Source organism: Haemaphysalis longicornis, unplaced genomic scaffold (genome assembly GCF_048455015.1).
Source record: "Haemaphysalis longicornis isolate Haplotype H1 unplaced genomic scaffold, Haemaphysalis longicornis Haplotype H1 scaffold_4, whole genome shotgun sequence".
Taxonomy (NCBI): domain Eukaryota; kingdom Metazoa; phylum Arthropoda; class Arachnida; order Ixodida; family Ixodidae; genus Haemaphysalis; species Haemaphysalis longicornis.
In genome coordinates this window covers 81153618-81175353 of record NW_027526361.1, presented here as the reverse complement: position 1 = coordinate 81175353, position 21736 = coordinate 81153618, and the positions used below count along the sequence as shown (strand labels likewise).

Below are 21736 nucleotides of genomic sequence, written 5' to 3'. Positions count from 1 at the left end.
AGGTAACGCAGTGCTTGAAGTAGTGAAGGAAAGAAAGCGTTGTATCAGTCACACTCCAGCGCCTTTTTAAATGTTCCTTTTGCTGCCATTATGAGATGCAGTCGCACGTTGCAAAATAGGGTATATTAAATTGCTGTGTCGAGAACTAATACAATAGCTGAAATAGTCGATTCATAGTATAAGTCCAGAATATTCTCCAACACGACATCGCTTCGCTCTCCGAACAGCGTTCTCTTATAGCTTGCACGAAGGAACTGCCGCGTGCTTCTTTGGTTGGCACCACGACGCGTAAATGGCTCTCGCCTTGCCCAACCAAAAATGCTGCAGCCAGTGCCACTGCAACATTGTCTGCAGAGCTCCGTATAGTGCACATGCGACGTGGTCTCCGACGGCGTGGTGGGATCCCCAGAATTTGCGAAATTCGCTGTATTTTCTATATCATAGTCTCGCTCTCCGGTTTTGTGGCATGTCTCCCGCCGTATTTTGCTTCCCTTTTGTTCGCCGCGAAGACGTATCTCCGTCCCATTTCATACTAAGCAACTTTTTTTTTAAATATGTGTTTCGTGCTGTTCGATACGGAGTGGAGATAAGAAGAAAAATGAATGTGATGAGAAGCGAGGCTCTTCCGTCTCATTTTGCAGACCCGGGATCCAACAGGACGAAGTGCGGGACCGACGTCTCGTTTTCGCTCCATTCCATTTCGTCCTCAGGCACGCTGCAGCGCGCACGACTTATTCCTCCTTTTTTTGTGTTCCCTCCTTGCAAGCAATGGCCACCACAGAGCTATGCTAATGGCCTTCTGCTTTCCCCTCTGATGTTGTTCTGTTTGCGTTTTTAAGGCCTCTTAGCCTGTTTCTTGTCATTCCTTAAACGCGCTGCCCGATACCACATTCCTTATTTATTTTCATTCGCATCCACACCCCTGTTGCGTGCTCAGCTATTTTTTTATTACGATAGGAAGTCTACCAATACGGCACATCGTTAGAAACAAAAACAAGCGTTTGCTTAAGGTTTGGCAATAACTGTCTGAAGAAAACCTCAAAAAGCTTTTACGACAAAGCTACCAACAGCTTTTCACTACGCCTCCTGTCTACGCAGTAGTGCAAGTTTCATGCTCATACCGTTAGGTGTTGCAGCATACGGACTCAGAGAACACGGTAGAGTATAGGATAGCCAAAAGCGGATTTTGCAGCCGAGTTTCTGTAAAGCGTTACGGAAGTTGCGCCCGGTGTGAGTGTTTGAGTGCTGTATGGTTATTTCCAATTTTATGTCTATAATCTCGGTTCAGTCGGACATTTTCTGCACTTTTCCACGGAGAAACTAATAACTCGTGCAGACAAACAGCCTCACTGCACTGTTGTCGGCCATGGGACTGTTGAATGAGTAGTCCATATCACGGCAATCATGTGGCCACCGACGAAAATGGCATCGCACATCGTCAAGAATAATAAGCTGAGGTAGTAATGGGCGGTAAGAATCACGTCATGCGCAAATAATTTGGCTTTCTAAAATACAACCCAACCAACCAATCAAGCAAAATTCTATTGTTAAGATTGTGTAAACGCCAAAGCGAGCGCAACCGAAATGACAGTGAGCTTAATAAAAGTATCGAACATAAAATAAGCTAACGACGAGCCCGTGCAATGCGCTTGCCACCAAAGACACACTGATGGTGGATTTCTAAACGAACTTGCCGACAACGTTATATCACTTTGCGGCGGCGCACATGCCTTATGGGTACCGAGACACCAGAAAACAGGCAAATAGCACGGAATGTTGGTTGACTGATTGTAGGGTTTGACGCGCCGACGCAAAGAATAGGATGAGGCGCGCCGTAGTGGAGGGCTCCGGATTAATTTTGGCAACCTGCGGATCTTTAACACGCGCCGCGATCTCGTACACACGGGCGTTTTTGCTTTTCGCCTCCATCAGAAAAGCGGCCGTAGCGGCCGGGAATTGAACCCGCGACCTCATGCTTAGCAGCGCAACGCCTTAGCCACTGAGCCACCGAGGTGGGTTAGCACGGAATGTGCGGCGCTACATTGAACCTCAGTGGGCAGTAAAAGGAAGGATTCTTGTAGTACCATGCGAACATGAAGAGCTCACCTTTCTCTTATTCTTTTGTTTCGCTGGGCACGAAGAAGAGCACGAATGCAAATTTGTTGATTTAAAATAATTTTAGCAGTACTAACCAGCTGATCTTCAAACGTTTTGGCATGCGCGTGTACATGAACCTTTTTTGGCAGATATTTAGAAAATAAACGGGCCCTCTCTGTGCCTTCCATGAAACCCGGTCCTCACATTTTCGCAGAAGGAACAAAAACCTCAGTACCGCGACTTTTCAGCTCATAATATTGTGTTGTTTGAGATTACAAATGTCCTACGTATTTTACACATGGCCAGTAGGGCGCTGTATTGCTCCTGAATTCGGGAGTTAGAGGACTCTTCAGGATTATATGAGAAGTCATGCACGACCATAGCGCCTCCCACATGTGCGATATTGTAACTGTCAATCGATACTGGTCCTGCATGACGATATACAGCAGCTTTGGTACTCGCACAGGGCTCATGTAGAAGTTGATTTATTATGAGGTTCAAAGCGCCAATGCTACAGAGGCGATGAGGGGCGCCGTAGTGGAGTGTTCCGGATTAATTTTGACTACCTGAGGATGTTTAACGTGTGCCGACATATATAGATGTATACCGGAGTTGTGCGAGCATGTAGTCGTCCGATCATACAATGTACAGGAGTAATTCGTGCTCATACCCGTCCTGATAACGACTTACAAGAGTAATTCGAGGTTATACTGGTGCTTTATATTGATGTATTATAATCTCATCAGGCTGTTTCGTCGAGGCAATATTACATAGCTTGTATGGTAACTTCGCCTACACAATAACGTTTCATACGATGTTCGATTCGCTGACGACACCAGCTGCCCTTACGGGTAGCAGTCTATAGACGTGCGTCACGTGCTACTCGAATACCCTCTTTATACGTCAAAGAGAGTCAGTCTAAAAGTCTATCGCTGCCCCTTTATGCGGCCGAGAGGAGAAAATTGACACGAATAGCCTTTTATCTGGGACACTCCTGTCTGTGAAACTTATTGGGTCTGTAAATAGATGTACGAAGCCACAGCAAAGCCTTCCGTGCGTTAAGAGCGTTCTTTTAAGCAACGTAAAAATGCGACCGTGACGAAATGCACGTGTTCTCCTGGTGTAGAGCGGCAACCCCTATCGCAGGTATGCGTTGAACTGTGAATAGTAAATACTTATATATTCTATTATACTCTTTCTGGCTACATTCTAGATAGTTGTATATAAGTTTAGGACATGACGTTCCCGTGTTGCAAAACAACGTAAATATGTATACTTCATATACGTGCACAGATGCTATGGGCATATTGTGGCTGTACGTGGGTGCATATATTGTAGATAGCAAATTCTTACTCAGCGCACGTGGGACCTTTCAACAGCCGCCATTTATAACACGATTTCTATTACCTCGTGGTTTCTTAAGACGACCGCTTTATCTTTTCTTGTTTGCAATGTTTGGAGCAAATATCATCTCTTTCGGCTGCAGCTAACCTCTGCAATTATTCAATGTTTCTCTTTTAACAGAGTAGCCCTACTGTCATATACAGGATCTCTTCGAGCTAATAGGCCGAAGCGGTGACATACAAGAGATTGATTGATTGATTGTAGGGTTTAACGCACTGACGCAACGCAGGCGATGAGGCGCGCCGTAGTGGAGGGCTCCGGATTAATTTTGACCACCTGGGGATCTTTAACGTGCGCCGAAATCTCCAACACACGGGCGTTGTTGCTTTTGGCCTCCATCAGAAAAGCGGCCGCCGCGGCCGGGAATCGAACCCGCGACCTCGTGCTCAGCAGCGCTACGCCTTAGCCACTGAGCCACCGCGGTGGGTGTGACATACAAGTGCCTTTTGTTGATTGCTTGATTGATTTTATGGTTTAACACGCCGAAAGTAAACCTGGGATATGAGGATCGCCGTAGGGGAGGGCTCTGAATTAGTTTAGAGTGCCTGAGGACCTTTAACTAGCGTCGAAATCCCGACGCACGGGTGTGTTTTTTTTTTTAGTTTCGCATCTATCAGAAAAGCAGCCACCCCGGACGGTATAAAACCCTCGTTTTTGGGCACACCAGTGCATAACACCATAGCCACTAAGCCACCGCGGCGGGTAGGAGCTTGTCGTTCTCACAGAGGTTCTGTACAGCTCTACACAAATACTCTTCAGACTCAAACATGCCCTGAATGTTTACAGAGTAACTCTTCGGCCTTTTTGTGTCTACGCTAGCTGAAAGTCGTGTCAGTATGGCGCTGCGGTGCCCATGTTCCACTTTTCATGTCGGGGCTTGAAAAACAACGTCGGTGTAGAGGTCGAATGTATCTTTCTGTTTCTTTAGAGCCGGTTCAGTCATGCAAGGATATTACACATACCATATTACCATATGAAGGAGCATTATGGCATAGGTGGCATACACGCGCTATATAGGGAAGCTGATTGATTGATTGTATGGTTTAACGCGCCGACGCAACACAGGCGATGAGGCGCGCCGTAGTGGAGGGCTGGGGATTAATTTTGACGACCTGGGGATCTTTAACCTGCGCCGAAATATCGTACACACGGGCGTTTTTTTGCTTTTTTGCCTCCAGCAGAAAAGCGACCGTTTCGGTCGGAAATCGAACCTGCGTCCTCCTGCTCAGCAGCACAACACCTTAGCCACCGCGGCGGGTTATATAGGGAAGCTATACCCAGGACACCATTAAACGGGAGCAGTTTTGGGGCAGTCGTGCCTTCTAAGGCTGACTTATAAAGGCGCACGGACGTTATTCGCGGCACAATATTTATGCCTGGACACAGCCCACAAACTTGTGTCTTGCTCGATAGCACAGCTATTGTACACTTAAAATTTAAAAAAATAATAAAGGTCTGCTTTTCATTATGGCAGCGTCTTATTTATTGTGATTCTCGCGTTCTCTCACAGGAATGCCTTCACCTTACCTCTCCGCCCAGTTAAATTGGCTGCGTCCGCTCGTGGCGTCATGTATGAATAAAATACCGGGGAGGTGAAATTAACAAAAAGGATAAGTTAGGAACAGCTCCCTTGCATGCGCAATAATAGCAGCGCCGAACACAGAGCAAAGAATTTAAGCGACGCCAATTGACGGTAAGCATTGCCAAACGCTAAAGATATACGCACGTCACAGAACTTGAAGAAAAAATATCTTTCAGGGGTTTCTAATTACTAGCCTTGGTATTACGAATATTACGGGAAATACATTCTAATAATTGCCCTTTGTACGTCCGCATATTCAGAGAAGCCCTCTTAACGTACCCTTCCACACTACAAAAACCCATATGGCATCTCATACAGCCCACAGTGGGCTTGCAAGATTGAGTCTTAAGCTAATTAAGCATGGGCGAACAGTAAAATTTTGGTGCCCAAATTATTATGGAGGCTTGCTCCTGCGAAACGTTTGATGTTCCGCTCGTGCCAACCTTGGACAAGTTAATTGGAGTGGTCCATTAAACGTAGACAGATTACAGGGTGTATGCGCCGCTTTGCCCTTTCATTACCACTATCCACCATCTACCAAAACGACTCGTTGTTTGCAAGATGAATAAGAACGGTCTCCAGAGGCGCTTCAGAAATGTTTGTATGGCTGCTGCGCGAACCCTCGACGCCAGAGCGAGCTTTTTTTCTGCGATATTCAATCGATATCATGAAGGGAGAATTCATTTGCTTCAAAACGTTTCGCTGGCTAGGGGAAAAACCGCTGAGTGCAGTAGTAGCTACCGGCATTGTGTTTACTGTTCATCTTCTTTTTGCTTTCTACTAAACAAAAAGCATGCACTGTAGGTTCAATGAATTGAAGCTTTCCACTGAAGCGTAATACTTGCCCCATCCTACGATCCTGAGAGTTGCGCAACAAGTCTTGGATTGCTGTAAGAACACGGGTGCGCTAGCCTACCACCGCTGCCGAGCACGTTTTTTTTTTTTGCTTCTGGGTATTCGTAGCACGTCGAAAACAGGGCTGAAGTGTTGGCGTTTCATAATTATGCTACAGGAGAAAAGCGTAATATGCCTGGAACTGACATTGAAGGACGCTTCCAGAACATTAATAACTAACTTGAAAAAGCGCGGAACTCAATACGCAAAAGAAGTGCGCCCTTCGCCAAGGCGCGCGTAGACGGACGATCGCTCTCTGGTCTCAAGCGATCGGTGTGAAGTTCGCTTATATCCAGTGCGTCAGGGAAATGCGCATCGGTGGTCTGTCTTGCTTACTTCGTTCGGAACCCCGTCGTGTCTGGCTTGAACGCTCGTAAGCATCTTATTCACGCTGAATCCAAACATAAGCAGAAAATATGCCTCCGAGAGGTTACTGTATCGCTTTCTGACAGAATAAAAACCGCGCAAGTCTTTGTAAAATGCTAACAACGGGTACGGAATGGTTTGTACAACCCATATGATATCAAAGCTTTAATGTCCATCAAGTTGGAGATCAATTCCGCCTTCGCAGAAACATGGGTAGGTGTAAGAAACGCCCTTGCGCTCACCTGTCGTCGATCGCCGCAGGTAACCTGTCGAGAAAAATAAAATAATGATGAGAAACATTACAGAAACACAAAGGAGTAGTGAAATGGTGGTTGGTGATATTTTCCGCGCTGAGGTGGGATTATGAGTGTGGACAACATTCAGCAAATTGTATCGCCATCAGCAACAAAAATTTAGGGATCATCTACTTGAGTGTTTTTGACGGTTTTCCTTTCTTGCGAGCTTTTTTAGGATCCTTCTTGCTTCATTGAAGCTGGCGTCTGCACTCCCTTCACTTCGACACACAGAGGGATACAAAATCATCGCTACAAGGACCGCATGAGAAATCAGGGCACCCAGAGGAGCGACGTCCAAAATATGTGTATGTGTATCATCCACTTGAGTGTTTTTGACAGTTTTCCTTTCTTGCGGGCTTTTTTTAGGATCCTTCTTGCTTCATTGAAGCTAGCGTCTGCACTCCCCTCACTTTGACACACAGAGGGATACAAAATCTTCGCTACAAGGACCGCATGAGAAATCAGGGCACCCAGAGGAGCGACGTCCAAAATATGTGTATGTGTATCATCCACTTGAGTGTTTTTGACAGTTTTCCTTTCTTGCGGGCTTTTTTTAGGATCCTTCTTGCTTCATTGAAGCTAGCGTCTGCACTCCCCTCACTTTGACACACAGAGGGATACAAAATCTTCGCTACAAGGACCGCATGAGAAATCAGGGCACCCAGAGGAGCGACGTCCAAAAGATGTGTATTCATTACAGGAGCCACACATGCCTGTGCCCAGATTAAACAACGCAAAACGATTAAATGCGGCCGCCCTAACAAGATGCTTGGCGATCACGCTTCTCCAGTTCATGAGGCACGACGACACCGTTTGCACCGAGGGAGCGCATTTGTGCGGCCGCACTTTGCTCAAGTCATTCCCAAGAAAAAAGTTGAGCCCTAATAAAGGAACGGAGGATGCTTAGGACATCATAGTATGGCACACAAACCTACGCCCATGGGGCTTATGGACGGAAAGACAGGCATTTATCGAAACGCAAATCGTAAAAATATCACGAATAAGCTTGTAAAGTGCTGTGGCCACCATGTATTATACAGATTATCCTTTTGTTGCCCTTGAGAAACATCTTCGCACTAAATTCCGCACGCGCACATGACGACACTCGCGGCCATTGAATGCATTTTGCATGCACGGATGCACGCACACATGCACACAGGCACACAGCTATCAACACCATCCCATGCGTGTCTGACTTAATAAGCGCTTATGTGGGAAGCTGGGCTCTCTTCAAATACAAATTCCACAACACCACAAATAAAGCCGGCAAATAAGCCTACACAACGCAGGGATACAATATACCTATAAGGAACAGTGAGAGCAAACTGACTGGATAAAGGTCGTCACTGCATCAAACAGCACAGTTACAACCAATTTCTCGTTGTTATCATAACATTGATTTTAGCGACAGTTTTAAGTTCACCGCTTTATTGCGACTCAACTCTTAAAACTAAACTATTAAACTATTATCACAGCATGTATGCCGGGCGTATTTAGAAAGCTTGAGTGAAGGAACATAAGATTAAGGAAAAACGGGGAATACTTGAACCATTTGAGGTTTCCGGACGAGATAGTGTTTCTGTGTGAGACTGCAGAACACCTGCAAATAATGCTTGAGGAACTACAATGAGAAAGCACGGCCATGGGGCTAAAATAAATATAAATTAAACTGAAATAGTGAAAAATAAGAAGACCAAAAACGCCCTGTTCAGCTTAGGGAACGAAAAGTTAAAATACGTAAAAGAATATAGCTACCTTGGCAGATGGTTAGTGTTGACCCCAACCACGAGACAGCAATCCGGCGGGGAGCACTCCCAAATAACGAAAAGAAAGCTCAAAAGTAACCTCTGTCACTAAAAAGAAAGACCTACAACAACTGCGTATACGGCCGTTTATGACATACAGAGCTGAAATATGGCACCTTACTAAACAAATGGAAAGCAAATTTCGGTCGCCTCAACGGGCCTCGATAATAATAGGAGTACAGTCGAACACGGATATATCGAACACGGGTATATCGAATTATTGTCTATATCGAACTCATGAATTATCCCCTTGAAAATTCTGTGTAAAAGTATAGGAATTCATACGTTTATATCGAACGGTATTTTTTCCGACATTGGGTATATCGAACGCCGCGCGAGCTGGAAGGTGCTCTTCGGCGGTAGCTGCACCCCCGATTTCCGCGGTCACTTAGTGCCTTCGCCAAAACCCGACAGGGAGAGAAGCCGGGGCCTCGGAGCGTCACGCTTGCTTCCTCATGGATAACTGCTCAGCCAACCAAACCACCTGCGGGCTCGACAACATCGAGCTCAAGTTTCTGCCTCCGAACACAACAGCCAGGCTGCAGCCGCTGGACCACTCGACAAAGTCGTTCAAGGTTGGGTACAGGAGGTGACGCCTCGATAGGCTTTTGATGAACCTCCGCATGGGCACCGAGCTTAAAGTTGACCAGCTGGGCGCCAAACACATGATGACTGGTGCCTGGAACAGCGTAAAGCAGAGCGTGGCCAACTGCTTCCGGAAGGCAGGCTTCGTGACGTCTGAATTTTCGCAAGCTTGCGAAGATGGCGACGACGACGAACAGGGCATGGACGACACGTTTCGCGAGCTGTGATCCCTTTTCCCGGCTGCTGTTCCAGCCGGAGTGTCTGCCGGCAACTTCGTGAACGCTGACAGGAATGTTTAGGCTGTTCCGAGCACCGGTGACGAGGATATCGTAGCTGCGGTTGCAGGAACCCAGGCTGATAGCTCGAGTGGCGAAGATCGTCCGGACGAGGATGCGGATACACGATCGTACTCCACCGGTGAACTGGCGGCTGCGTTCAGCTTCATTCGACGTAGTTGCGGCGACATGGAGGAACTGGGCTGTCGCACCTGGATATCCTTGAGCAGATCGAGACCAGCGTCTTTAATTCCATATACAGGACGAAGAAGCAGGCCAAGATGAGCGATTTCTTTTCACGCAAATAAAGCGTCCTGTTGCGTCGTTAGTGCGGACTTAGTTGTCATTCTTGAATGCGCAGATCGGTAAGTGGTCGTCCGCCACAAATGAGGTCTCAGAGCCCATATTTTTATATCGAATTTTTCATATATCGAACTATTTCGCGATCCCCTTGGAGTTCGATATATCCGTGTTTGACTGTAATGCTTAGAGACTGAAAACGAGGTTCCTGGATCAGAGAACAAACTCGCGGAGAAGATATCATACTGCCAGTAAAAAAAAAACAAATGGACTTGGGCTGGCCACGTGGTGAGACTAAAAGAAAACCGGTGGAGAATTAGGGTAACAGCGTGAATAACAAGACGTTGGTCTAGAAAAAAAGGAAAGCCATTAATCCGATGGACGGATGAAATTAAAAAAAAATGGGGGTAAACTGAGGTCTCGAGCAGCGCAGTTCCGGAGCGGATGAATGTCAATGGGAGAGGCCTTCATCCTGCAGTGGACCTCAGTAGGTTGATGATGATGAGACTATTATGTGCGGACTGCAACTCTAACATCTGCAAAAAGTGTCAGAAAGCGAGATATAATCATCTCGCTTTAAGCAATACAGTGAACTCCCGTTAAGACGAACTCAAAGAGAACATCATAATTTGTTCGCCTTATCAGAAGTTCGTCTTATCTGAGGTCCATCCCCAAAAAAGAATTGGCATAACGCCCAAGTGCATGCAAATATCTGGCTCCAAGAAGGTGAACGCAGTATAAATACAACAAAATAATTTGTGTGCGAAACTTGATAAAAGGCTGTCTCCAAGTTCTCTTGCCACGTTTTATCCTGTCCAAGCGGTGATGGAAAGCGTACACTAGCTGTCTCAAGCGGCAACGCAGCATAGACAGAGAGGTCATCGCTTTCACGGTGGTGACGCGGTGGGACTCGCGACACAAACCGACTCGAACTCACATGCTACCGCTGAGAAACGGCATTGGTCAGGAAAACACCTACGTTCGGGAACAGGAAGTCTCAGTCGTCGCTTTTTCTTTCACTTTTTTTACCCTCCCAGTTTTGCGCCTCTCTCCCTTAAAGCCGTTCTCTCTCCCTCTCGCTCTATTTTTCCTTTGCTTTGCCGCTGGCTCAGCAGGTTGACGGGTGTGAGGAGTTGTAGCTTTATCTGCGTGTCTTATTTTCGCTTCCTCCCTTCCTTTGTGGCGCGAATTCGCTTCTATATGTGGTTTTAATTTACGTGTCTTTCCCTCTAATCACGTAAATGTCCTGCCGCACACCACAGACTGCTATGTAGGCTACACAGAATTGCCCGCAGTTGTGGTCGACCCGAATGCTGTTCGTATTAACCGAATAGTACTTGCACGGCTGTTCGTCTTAAGCGGATTTTTTTAGTGGTTCTATGGAAAACCAAACAAACGTTCCCACGTTGTTCGGAATCAGCGAGAATTCGTCTTAACTGAGATTACCTTTACGGGAGCTCATTGTCTTGCTCACAAGGATCACCTCCGAGTATGTCTTTAGAAAATAACTCCAAGGAAAAACACCGCATATTTTGAAAATGAAAATAAAGAAGGAATGTTGGATTACATTTTACCTTTTATTAGTAAATGCGACGAGATACTACCAAGAAATGAAGGACAGCTTTTTTTTATACCGTTGCTTATGCCTCTACTACCGTTACGTCAGTGACAAATGCGTTGACCTAAGACTCCTGAAGAATTGGAGTAGCTGCAATACTCGTTTTGTTTCTTTTTCTTAGGTCCGAAGCTTGATTCTGGAGAGCAAAGTATCTGGAAACTTTGATTTCGCCACTGCCATTTTTGCTAACGGTTTTCAAAGAAATGCTCTTCTATATTTGCTTATCCCAGTGTGCGACCACGCATAATATTCTAGAGCCAAGTTTTTTGATGGATTATTTGCAGATTCCGGCGTTTCAAAGAAAACGAAAATCGATGTTCTAACCGTGCTCACGAATCTGTTGGCATACCATATCGCACCTGCATCAAAATAGGCGTAGAAAAACAGAACACGCAAACCTCTACTTCGCAGCAACCAATTTTGCACTGCAGTTGTATTTGCCGGTCACGGCATGTGCTAAACACAATGTTACAGACAAATGTCTTGACGTATGAGCTGAAGAGCAAGCTCTTTCAAAGGAGAAAAGTGTTCCAGCCACAAGCAAAAAATTTGAAACTTAACATGCCGCAAGTGTGTCAAAGTAAACAGTGGAAAAACAAAATCCTTCGCTTTCTTTTTTTTAACAGGCCACTTTTAAGCAGTTAGGCATGCACGGCTACGTGCCTTTGCAACATCGTACACACCGAGGGAGTAACAGACAGTCAGGTGAACGAAGACTTCGATGACTGTTCTGATGGAGTGGCAGGTGACAGTTTTGAGGCGGATAAGCGCCAGTAGGCATTAAACCGAAAATATGAAGCATTTGCTAAGCAACTTCATATTTAAAGGAGCCATGAAGACAAAATACAAGTTTGGTTTATTAGAAAGACTGGTGAGTCCGGATAACAGTGATACCAATATCATCGCAATCTTCGAACAAATAACGGAAAAATTTTCTTTAATAAGATATTAAAGAAAACGCGTGAAGTAGTCGCGACCCCCTAGCCAATTTCCCGCAACTTTTCTATGACGTCACGGAACCTCGTTCGTGCGATTGGCGGCCGCCTAACTGACCTGTCGCGACGACACATGACTGGACGTCTGTAATGGGGCCTCTAGTTCCATTTGACCGCATCACTTGAATGCTAACGTGCAGTTAACGCACTGAAAATTATGTTTTATTGTTGGCTCGTATGACGTCATTCTTGCTCATAACACGTCACTGTGGCGCAATATTTGAAAGTTTTTAAATACTTCTTGCTTTTTTTTCGTTAAAAAACATATTTTGTGGCTGTAATGGAGCTGAGTGAGATACTGAATCCCAGTTCTTTCAAATTAAACGAAGTTGTATTTTCTCTTCATGGCTCCTTTTAGTCGAGGTATTGAAGAATCAGGCTTCGGAAGAATGGTGCGAAACGGGAGCCACGTATGAACGCCTTTGTTTTGCGGAAAGTAGTGACCCGAATACGAAGGCACCATGGGCCCCCTATACCGGCCGTGCACACGTTATCGGCAGCTGGCTGTTCACGTGTCCGCGGCGCGGGCTCCCATTCACCGTCTCCAGCAATTCAAGTAGGCTTCTCCCGGGGCGGGTGGCGTTGTAGTGCTTTTCTTTTTGTTTTATTGCTGAGGAAGCGAAATATCTTGACCTTGAGCGGCCCGTGTGCTTCCTCCTCCCCCAATGCGCGGCGGACCCATCCTCCGGCACTCGCTTCCCTTTCCCAACTCGGCGTCCTCGGACATCATATCTCCAATTTCACATACGGGGTACTGGCACTTGCCGGGAAAAAGGGGTGTTGTAGACATATGGAGCAAATAAACACAACCCTCATGAGTGCTCGGGCAAATATTCTTTTTTCGGTGGAGAGGTGGGAAGCAATTTTTCCAAGATAATCAAGAAGCTTGCTTTCATCGCGACCACCACCAACTCAGTCTTCTAGTGCTAGCGGCCAATTCAAATGACAGCCACTTCAGAAAACGTGTTTCTAGCCAATGGTGTGGTCGGGACAAAGTAGTGTGGTAAAGCTTTCACGCTTTTTTTTTTATCTGTGCACCGGCTGGTAAAAGAAGGTTCACAGTGGTGTGATTTTTACGTCGTAACCCGTGAGTGTGCTATTTATTGGTATGAAGGGACTTTGTATGTATCAAGCTGATACATATGCGCACAGTTGAAATTTATTTTGTGTCCGTTCATGTTGGTGAGTGCTATTATAGCCCAAAAATGGCGTACACCGTAAACATATGATTTCCCACCCCTAAGACTCACCTGTGTCTTTCATGTTTTCTACTCCCTCGTACCGCCTGTTCGCGCTGTTCGATTTACTTCAAGATCTTGAACCAACTCGCTACAGGGTGCTGCTAAGACTTCAATATGTGACGTTTGCTCATAGAAAGTAAAAAAAAATAGGAGAAAATGCGCAAAAACGATAATAAGTAGCGTCCGAATCTTAGTGAACAAGAAAACATAATGCCAGAAAAGATCGTCTGCTTAGAAAATACTCGTTTATTGCCAGCTTTGGAGAAAATAGCAAGTTTAACCCCGTCAGCCACGTTGTTTCAGGTTAAGCGACATCGGTCTGACAGAAGGAAAAAACCAACGCAGCCGACAGGAACCATAAACGACGTCTAAGCCATACATGCCAACTCAGGCCTGCCAGCCGGTAAACTACTGACTTGAAAAGAACGAGCAGTGCAGTTTCTTTCATATCGAGCCAGCTTTACCCGGCTTTTCTTGTCTTTATACGGTTCGTTCCGACGTTTTTATACTTTGTTACCTCTCATGTCACGTGGAAGAGCTACGCCGTCGACTTCTTACTTTTCTTATTTCATCCGCATAGATTGAGAATTCATCCACAATTGTGACAGCCCATTTTTGTTCCCAGGATATGACGGACGTCATTCGTAGTCTGCTTAGGACTGAAAAGGCAGACAGTGCAGCGACGCTCATCCTAAGACTCATTTATTTGGTTTTATTCCCTCTGCTACTCGAGGTCTTGCTTTTTCTTTCCCTATTCAGATTCCGTTTTGTTGGTTCGAGGACGCGCAATTCCGCGTTCGAAAGAGGTCAATCCTTTGGTTTTTATCACCTGAACATAGGTATCGCCAGCAGATTGATTTTAAGAAGTGAAAGACTTATATCCCGGTCAACTGCAAACAATTTCCAAAGGATGACTGCCCTCGAAATCCGGGAGTAGGGTAAATTTAGCCCAAAAAGCAAATGTGCTCTTCGCATATTACATAAAAGCTTGTACGCATAAGGCAAAAGAAGGAGACAGTCTACTAAAAAATATCGTTAAATGGGGATAACGCATCCAAGACAAATATTAAAATAGAAAACGGTCTTACTCTGAACTCAATGACACCGACGTTTATTTGCATACCTATATTTTCTCTCTAACTATCGTTATTTGCAAAAACTCTGAACAAAGCTCTTACGCCAAAGAATATGGCTTCACTTTTTTATCTACATCTCTGCCGGCTGCAAAGGAAGAGCAGTTACTCCAAGCAACGTACACCAACGACACTGATTATATACCCGCAAGCTATTTGGGCGCAGAAATGGAATCCCATTTGCTGATTACGGATAAACCTCTCGACGTTCCTGAATTTGGGGACTACCATTTTCAACAACAGCGCGGAACCAGCATCCAGGTGAACAAAGAATTATAATCTCTCAAGAATGAAGGAGGCAGGCTTTAGGGAAACGATGCACGCACTTGGATGGCAGTAGCGACGTACACTCTATGCTAGGGCTGAGGCAAAGCCAGAAAACGTCAGCTTGAAAGCGAGGAAAGAAATGGGACAGATCGATGCGTCCTCCTTCTCTCCCGAAAGATACGCGGGATGAAAATAACTGCACGGAGGAAAAAGGCAGTGAAGTTCATACGATATTCATCCTTGCTTGAGCGGCTATGACAGGAACATGCAAATGATGTTTTTTTCCAGTGCTACTTTTTCTCCTTCTCTTGCGCCACCTGCTTCGTTTTCTACTTAAGCTCTCCACCTCTCTTTTTTTGCGGGACCATTTACATTGTTGGTTATTGCGCTCGCATCGTGACTTCACGAGCTTCAATGGGATGCAAAAAGGCAGGCGGCGCCAAACTTCCCCGGAGGACTTCGCGTCCTTCTCATCGGACGTGGATATTGTGGCGCTTTCGGGTGCATAGCGTTCGTTTTCCTCTTCTTTCTTGTTTTTTTTTTTTTGGCTGCGCCGAGCATGACGACGCAAGTTCGATCGACGCATACGTGATGCCAAACTACTCGCTGAGCTTACGCCCGTGAGCCAAAACGCAGAAGGAAACGGGCTGTGTGAGCTTTCACACTTTTTGTGGCATATAGTTAAAGCTCTTTTAATGCCTGTTTTGCTATTCATGCTTCGTGCCAGCTTTGAAAACAACATCGAGGTCAACAAAAGAGTAATTTACAGTCGTATTTACAACATCGAGCCCGAGGCTGCATGAAGAAAATGGTTCGTATTCCGGTTTCGCACGTTTTCCCCCTCGTTTTGCTTATGTCGCGTAATAAAAATTAACATATTGACTCACGCATTTTCCCGTTTTTGGATAACGTCAAAATTTCACTAGAGCCTTGTAAGCTATACAAAACGTGTCAACATTAGTGCGGATGTTCGAGAATATGGGATGTATTAGGTCGGTGTCGACACAGTTTTCAGGTGGGGTGTTGGTCGGGATCAGGTTCGTATGTAGAATATCTTTTGATACAATACTGTGGAATTTGTACTAGTCTTTGCTCACTGAGGCGCAAACACCAGTTCGGTTTCGACAAGCTATCTTTCCACAGGCTGCACAGTTTCCGACGGGTGTCGTATCCCAACGATGTGCACAAGTGCTTGCAAATAAATCGGCAACCACAACGCAAAAGGAGCAAAGTCACTTGTTGTCTTTGTAGCTCCGGCGTCTGCGCTTCGTCGCGTGGTGCCTAGAAAGACTTCAGAACGCGTGGCACCCCTTTGAAGCTGAAGCAAGCCTAACAATATACCATAAATAAAATGACTATTTTACATATGCGCACTTACATGGCAGTCTTGCGTAATGAGATAAGTTGCAAGCAACGCTCACAATAAGGATGTTCTTCCCCATTTTTAAATTGAGCACCATCCATGTTTATGTCAGTGCCCGAGCTGACATTCTTTTACAGCGAACTATCAAGAGCACCTCGGTTGGAATATTTGGTGTTTGTCGTCGTTCTTCTAGAAATGAAACCCCGCCTTTTGCGTGTGAAACTTCTTTTCTGAGTGTGGAAAAAAAAGTCATCTCCTCATAGAAGATGGCCAGAAAATCCCTCCCTCGTAAAAAGACAACCGTTACTCCTCCTCAATACGTTTTTCGTGATAATAAAAGGACTGCTGACTGTCACTGCCTGTTCTCACTTGCGAAAGGAATTTTGTGGAAATACGGCTGACTGCGCTAGCTGGATCCTCAATTGACCAGATATTAACGTACAACGTGTTTTCCTTCTCCCATTTCCCTTCAGGTTCTTCGCAGTTTTCGCTACATACACCGCGAAACTCATTCTGGAAGACGATCGATTGTGGGGTTTAACGCGCCGACGCAACGCAGGCGATGAGGCGCGCCGTAGTGGAGGGCTCCGGATTAATTTTGACCACCTGGGGATCTTTATCGTGCGCCGAAATCTCGTACACACGGGCGTTTTTGCTTTTCGCCTCCATCAGAAAAGCGGCCGCCGCGGCCGGGAATCGAACCCGCGACCTCGTGCTCAGCAGCGCAACGCCTTCCTTCTGGAAGACAACAGCAACAAAATACAAACCAGCGCTGAATGTGTGCCGAGGGCATAGTACGCTGTTTTTTCTATTCGCAACCCCTTCTGACACAAGATTGGCTGTCTCCTAAAGAGGGAACCGAACCCACGACCTCCAGAGGTTGTGGGTTGGGATCCCACCCGGCGGGCATTTCTTCACCACTTTCTTTCTGTCTCAAAAAATTCTCCAGCTGTTTCTATTACCTACCGCATTCTCCCCTTTGCTTTCCGAGGTTTTCTTGACTGCCAACCCTTATATATATATATATATATATATATTGATATATAAAAGGTTAGTAGATAGAGACCGAGACACACGAGACAGACGTAGAAAGTAGAGATAAGTTTACTTTTTCTCATTTTCTACGTCTTTCTCGTGTGTCTCTGTCTCTACTAACCTTATTTTTTCACGCTCTGTGTGAGGTTTTATTTTTCCAGACTATATATATATATATATATATATATATATATATATATATATATATATATATATATATATATATATATATATATATATATATATATATATATATAAATATATACATATATATATATATATATATAGTGTAGGGAGTCCAGTTTTTAGTGTTACATGTCCATTATTTTTAATTCTCGTGCAACTGGAGTTCAGCGGGAAAATGGTTCGATTTGAAAAAAAGCTCTCCTTTGCAGATACGTCATACAATTGCAGATACGTCATACGTCAAAACCAAAGTATAAAAGGCTATCCTTGATTTATTTCAAACTTTTCCTAATCGATTCCAAGGTTGTCTTTATCCCATGTTTCAAGAACATGTCGCAATAATTGGGTGGTTTTGTAGCTGAAAAGCACGATATATGACCTGGTTAGCTGTACTGCAATAGCATACTAGAGTGCTTTGTAACGAACATCTGACGTTGATGTAAGACGAGAAATTGCCACTACAAAATTGTACCTCCTGCACGTCCCTAAAAATTAGCGGTTATACAAGGTTATCTACGCAGTGATGAAAAGGTCGGGCAAAGGAACAGACGTTTAGAGCCAAATCTGTTTCTACGTGTTGGCTTATTTTATGACTAAACAGAGCTCATGCAGCAAAAAAGAGCAGGAATGATCACTGTATGAATACTGTGCGGAATAATTTAGAACAAAGTAATGGGTCTGTCCTTTTTGTTTTGCGGTACAAAAAGCAGTTAAATTGATGCTCCAAAGCTACGCCTGTGAATGAGGCGCACCATAAATGTTCAGGCGGCAGAAAAACATTTACCACCTGGGAATGTTTAATGAGCGTAGAGATATCAATATATAAGCGTTGTTTTGTCTACGACAGACAAAATGGCCGTGGGGGGAGCTCATCGACCATGTATCTGTATGAGTACCGAAAGCTGATTATAGTAAATAGGGAACAAAACTGCGAGGGCCAAATAACGTGGGAGTGTGGTAGGAGACAGTCAAGTATTTACTACGGCCTTATTTCAGAGGGACTCTATGAATGGCTGGATGGAATGACCATAGATGAGGAAGGGGGCCACAGTCTGGGCAGTGACCACAAGCGCACAAACCTCGGTTTTGGGAAACTGGGCGAAGGAAAAAACTGGTCGACCGGGGCAGCGCACAAAGTTAAACAGCAAACAAATTGCGGTTATAGCCAAAAGCATAGAGGCTGACATAGAAATAAATCCTGGAGAAGATTGGGAATATGACAGGCTCATCAAAACTATGCAGGAAAAAATAATCAAGGCAGAGGGGGCCAATCGATGGAGAGGCAAGAAAACACCTAAAAGCTGGTGGGACAAAGAAATCAAGGAGGCGATAGAGAGGCGCAAACAGGCGTCTAGAGATCACAGACAGACCAAGAGGGCAGGGAGACAGCAGGAAGAGGTGGACCTAAAATGGGAGCAATATAAGCAAATGAAGCACGAAGTGTAGCAATTAGTGCAGGCGAACATAAAGGGGGACAGCGAGCGATGGGTAGCACAAATACGAGGAAGAGGTAGAGATGCGCCGAAAAGGTTTCGGAACCATGTGCAGGCGTTAGGGAAACGCACGAGTCCCACAGAAGGCGGTACTATAGAAAACGAGCAGGGACAGATGCTCAAGGGAGAGGAAGCATTGTCATACCTACACAAAATCATCACGGAGAAGTTCGGTAGGATGGATGAAGAGACCCCACAGCGACACAGAGATGTCGCGACGGGTAGGCCGGAATGTTTGGAGATAGATGGGGACAAGCTGATATGGAAAAGAGCTGAGGAAAAGGTCCCCAAAAATACCGCGGTAGGCACAGATGGGATACCGATGGAGTTGATTAACCAGTTAGGACCAAAGAGCAAGGGAAAGCTACTACAAGGCATCAGAACAAGGATAGAAGAAAAGGCTATACCGGCCGCGTGGCAGAAGGCTTGACAACTTATTTGTGGTGAGCCAATGCATAGAGGTGGCCAAGATGCAAAACCGAACTTTGTGGTTAGCCTTTCTGGACATTAAAGCGGCGTATGATAATGTAGACAGAGAGAAGCTATGGAGTATCCTGGAGAACGAGGGAATTGGGGCAGAATTTATTAGCTTACTCAGGGAGCTATACCGGGAGACCCAAGTGCAAATAGTGTGGGAGGGGATAACCTACAATAGGCCTGTATACACCTACAAGGGTTTGAAACAAGGATGTCCTCTCTCTCCGCTGCTGTTCATGATCTACATGGCGGGGTTAGAAAGAAAGCTAGAAGTCAGTACGCTGGGGTTCGACTTATCATACATAAAAACAGGCACGTGGTGGAACAACGGGTTTCAGGACTAATGTATGCAGACGACATATTATTGATGGCGGACAACCGGATAGATACGCAGGGCTTGATGGATATGTGCGGTGAAGAAGCGACGCACCTAGGGCTATCCTTTAGCAGAGAAAAATCAGGGATCATGATCTTTAACGACGGCGCGGAGCACAAAACAGTATCAGTGCAGCAAGTAGAAATACCATTGATGAAAGAGTATAAATATTTAGGAGTATGGCTGAACGACAGCGAAGGTTACACACAGGCGCATGAGGCGCACCTTAAGACGAAAGGAAGACGGAACGCGGCCATTATGAAGCATAGAGCCCTCTGGGGATACAGCAAATACGAGGTGGTAAGGGGAGTCTGGAAAGGGGTCATGGTACCAGAATTAACGTTCGCAAATTAGGTTCTGTGCATGAAGCCAGAGACCCAAGCAGGCCTGGAGGTAAATCAGAGGGCGGTAGGCAGATGGGCCCTAGGGGCGCACAGCAAAACTACAAATGAAGCGGTACAAGGGGATATGGGCTGGTCGTCTTTCGAGGCGAGGGAGGCGCAGAGCAAGATAAAGTTTGAGGAGCGACTTCGTGACATGGAGGACGAAAGATGGGCCGCGAGGGTGTTTAAGTACCTGTATATGAGGAGCGTGGACACGTGGTGGAGACGGAGGACCAGACAACTGATCAAGTGGTACGGAAATTCGGTAGGGGAAAGTGGGGTTTACATAACAGTTAAAAAGCAGGTAAAGGCAGCAGAGACGACGAAGTGGGCACAGAGCATGGAAGCGAAAAAAACCCTGGAGACCTATAGGGCAGAGAAACGTGAAATTAAGAAGGAGGGATTATATAACAATACGAGAGGCAGTATTTTGCTCTTCGAGGCACGGCAGGGTGCCTGAGAACCCGGGCATACACGGGTAGCTACAGGCAGCAGGATGAAACATGTGCGTGCTGCGGCAGTGATCGGGAAACTATAGACCATATTGCCAGGAACTGCACAGAGATACGACCACCACGGGGTGAGGGGGAAAGGACGCTGGTGGAGGCTTTGGGATTTGGGTCGAGGGTGAACCTCAACTTCAAGGCCATAGAGGTGACGAAGAGGCAAATGGAGGGGCGGTGGAGGAAAAGTAGGGAAGGGATGGGTACGCAGGCGGAGTAATCATACGGATGGAATGTTAGAACAGCGAGTTTAGATAAAAACGGGGGTGGGGGCGATGAGCTTTAAAACAGGGAAGAGAGGGAGAGGGGAGGGAGGATGCAAATCTATTAGGTTAGCTGGGAGTAGGGCGAGTAAGCGTAATAAAACTGGCAAGTCGGTTGTTGACAACCGGCGCCCCGATTCAAAAGGAAAGCCACTAATTATCATCATCATCATCGTCATCCAAAAGGAGTGCATCATTGCCTTTTGAAGCACAGGCGGGTTGCTGGCGGACTAAAACGCTCACCCGCGAGGCAGTAGAGAAATAACTATGCGCAGGTTGCGCCAGGAAGCCAGAAAAGATGCCACATATCCTAGCCGAGTTCATGGGTATCCGTCCAGTCTTCGGTGTGACAGGTTCCTTTTTTTGCGAACTTACGTTCGTGATCTTAGCCAATATCTCTCAATGCTACCCTTTTCCCTACTTTATTTTGTCCGTGTTTTTCGTTTTCTAGAAAGCTTGCCGCTCATATACTCTTCAAATGAGGGAAATAAAAATAAGCTTACCTTATGAATCTTCGCATCATTCGTAGCCGTCCCTTATAATAAGAGCATATTTACGTGTATCTTTCCTGAAATATATTGTCCATGCTATTTTCGAGTTCACTTTTGCTATCTACAGATATTGAGGATTTTCGGTGTCCTTTGCAACGGTGGTCCACACTGAGTATGTGTTAACAGTAATTTGTACAACGCAAATTTCTTTCTGGTACCTCACGACAATCTCGTTGAGGTTTTGTTTATTTTTGTATATTTATATATGGTAAAGGCTGGGCTTGTTTTTCATTCGCGCGCCAGCAGGA

At 45.6% G+C, this 21736-nt stretch overlaps 1 long non-coding RNA gene across 1 annotated transcript in view; it reads right to left on the bottom strand.

Annotated features, from left to right (window-relative positions):
- The window catches only part of LOC144180412 (uncharacterized), a 589231-nt gene that overhangs the window by 118146 nt on the left and 449349 nt on the right, over positions 1–21736 (bottom strand). Inside the window, exon 3 of the long non-coding RNA XR_013324407.1 lies at positions 6586–6609. This is a non-coding gene — a long non-coding RNA (uncharacterized LOC144180412). The remainder of the gene's footprint in view (positions 1–6585; positions 6610–21736) is intronic.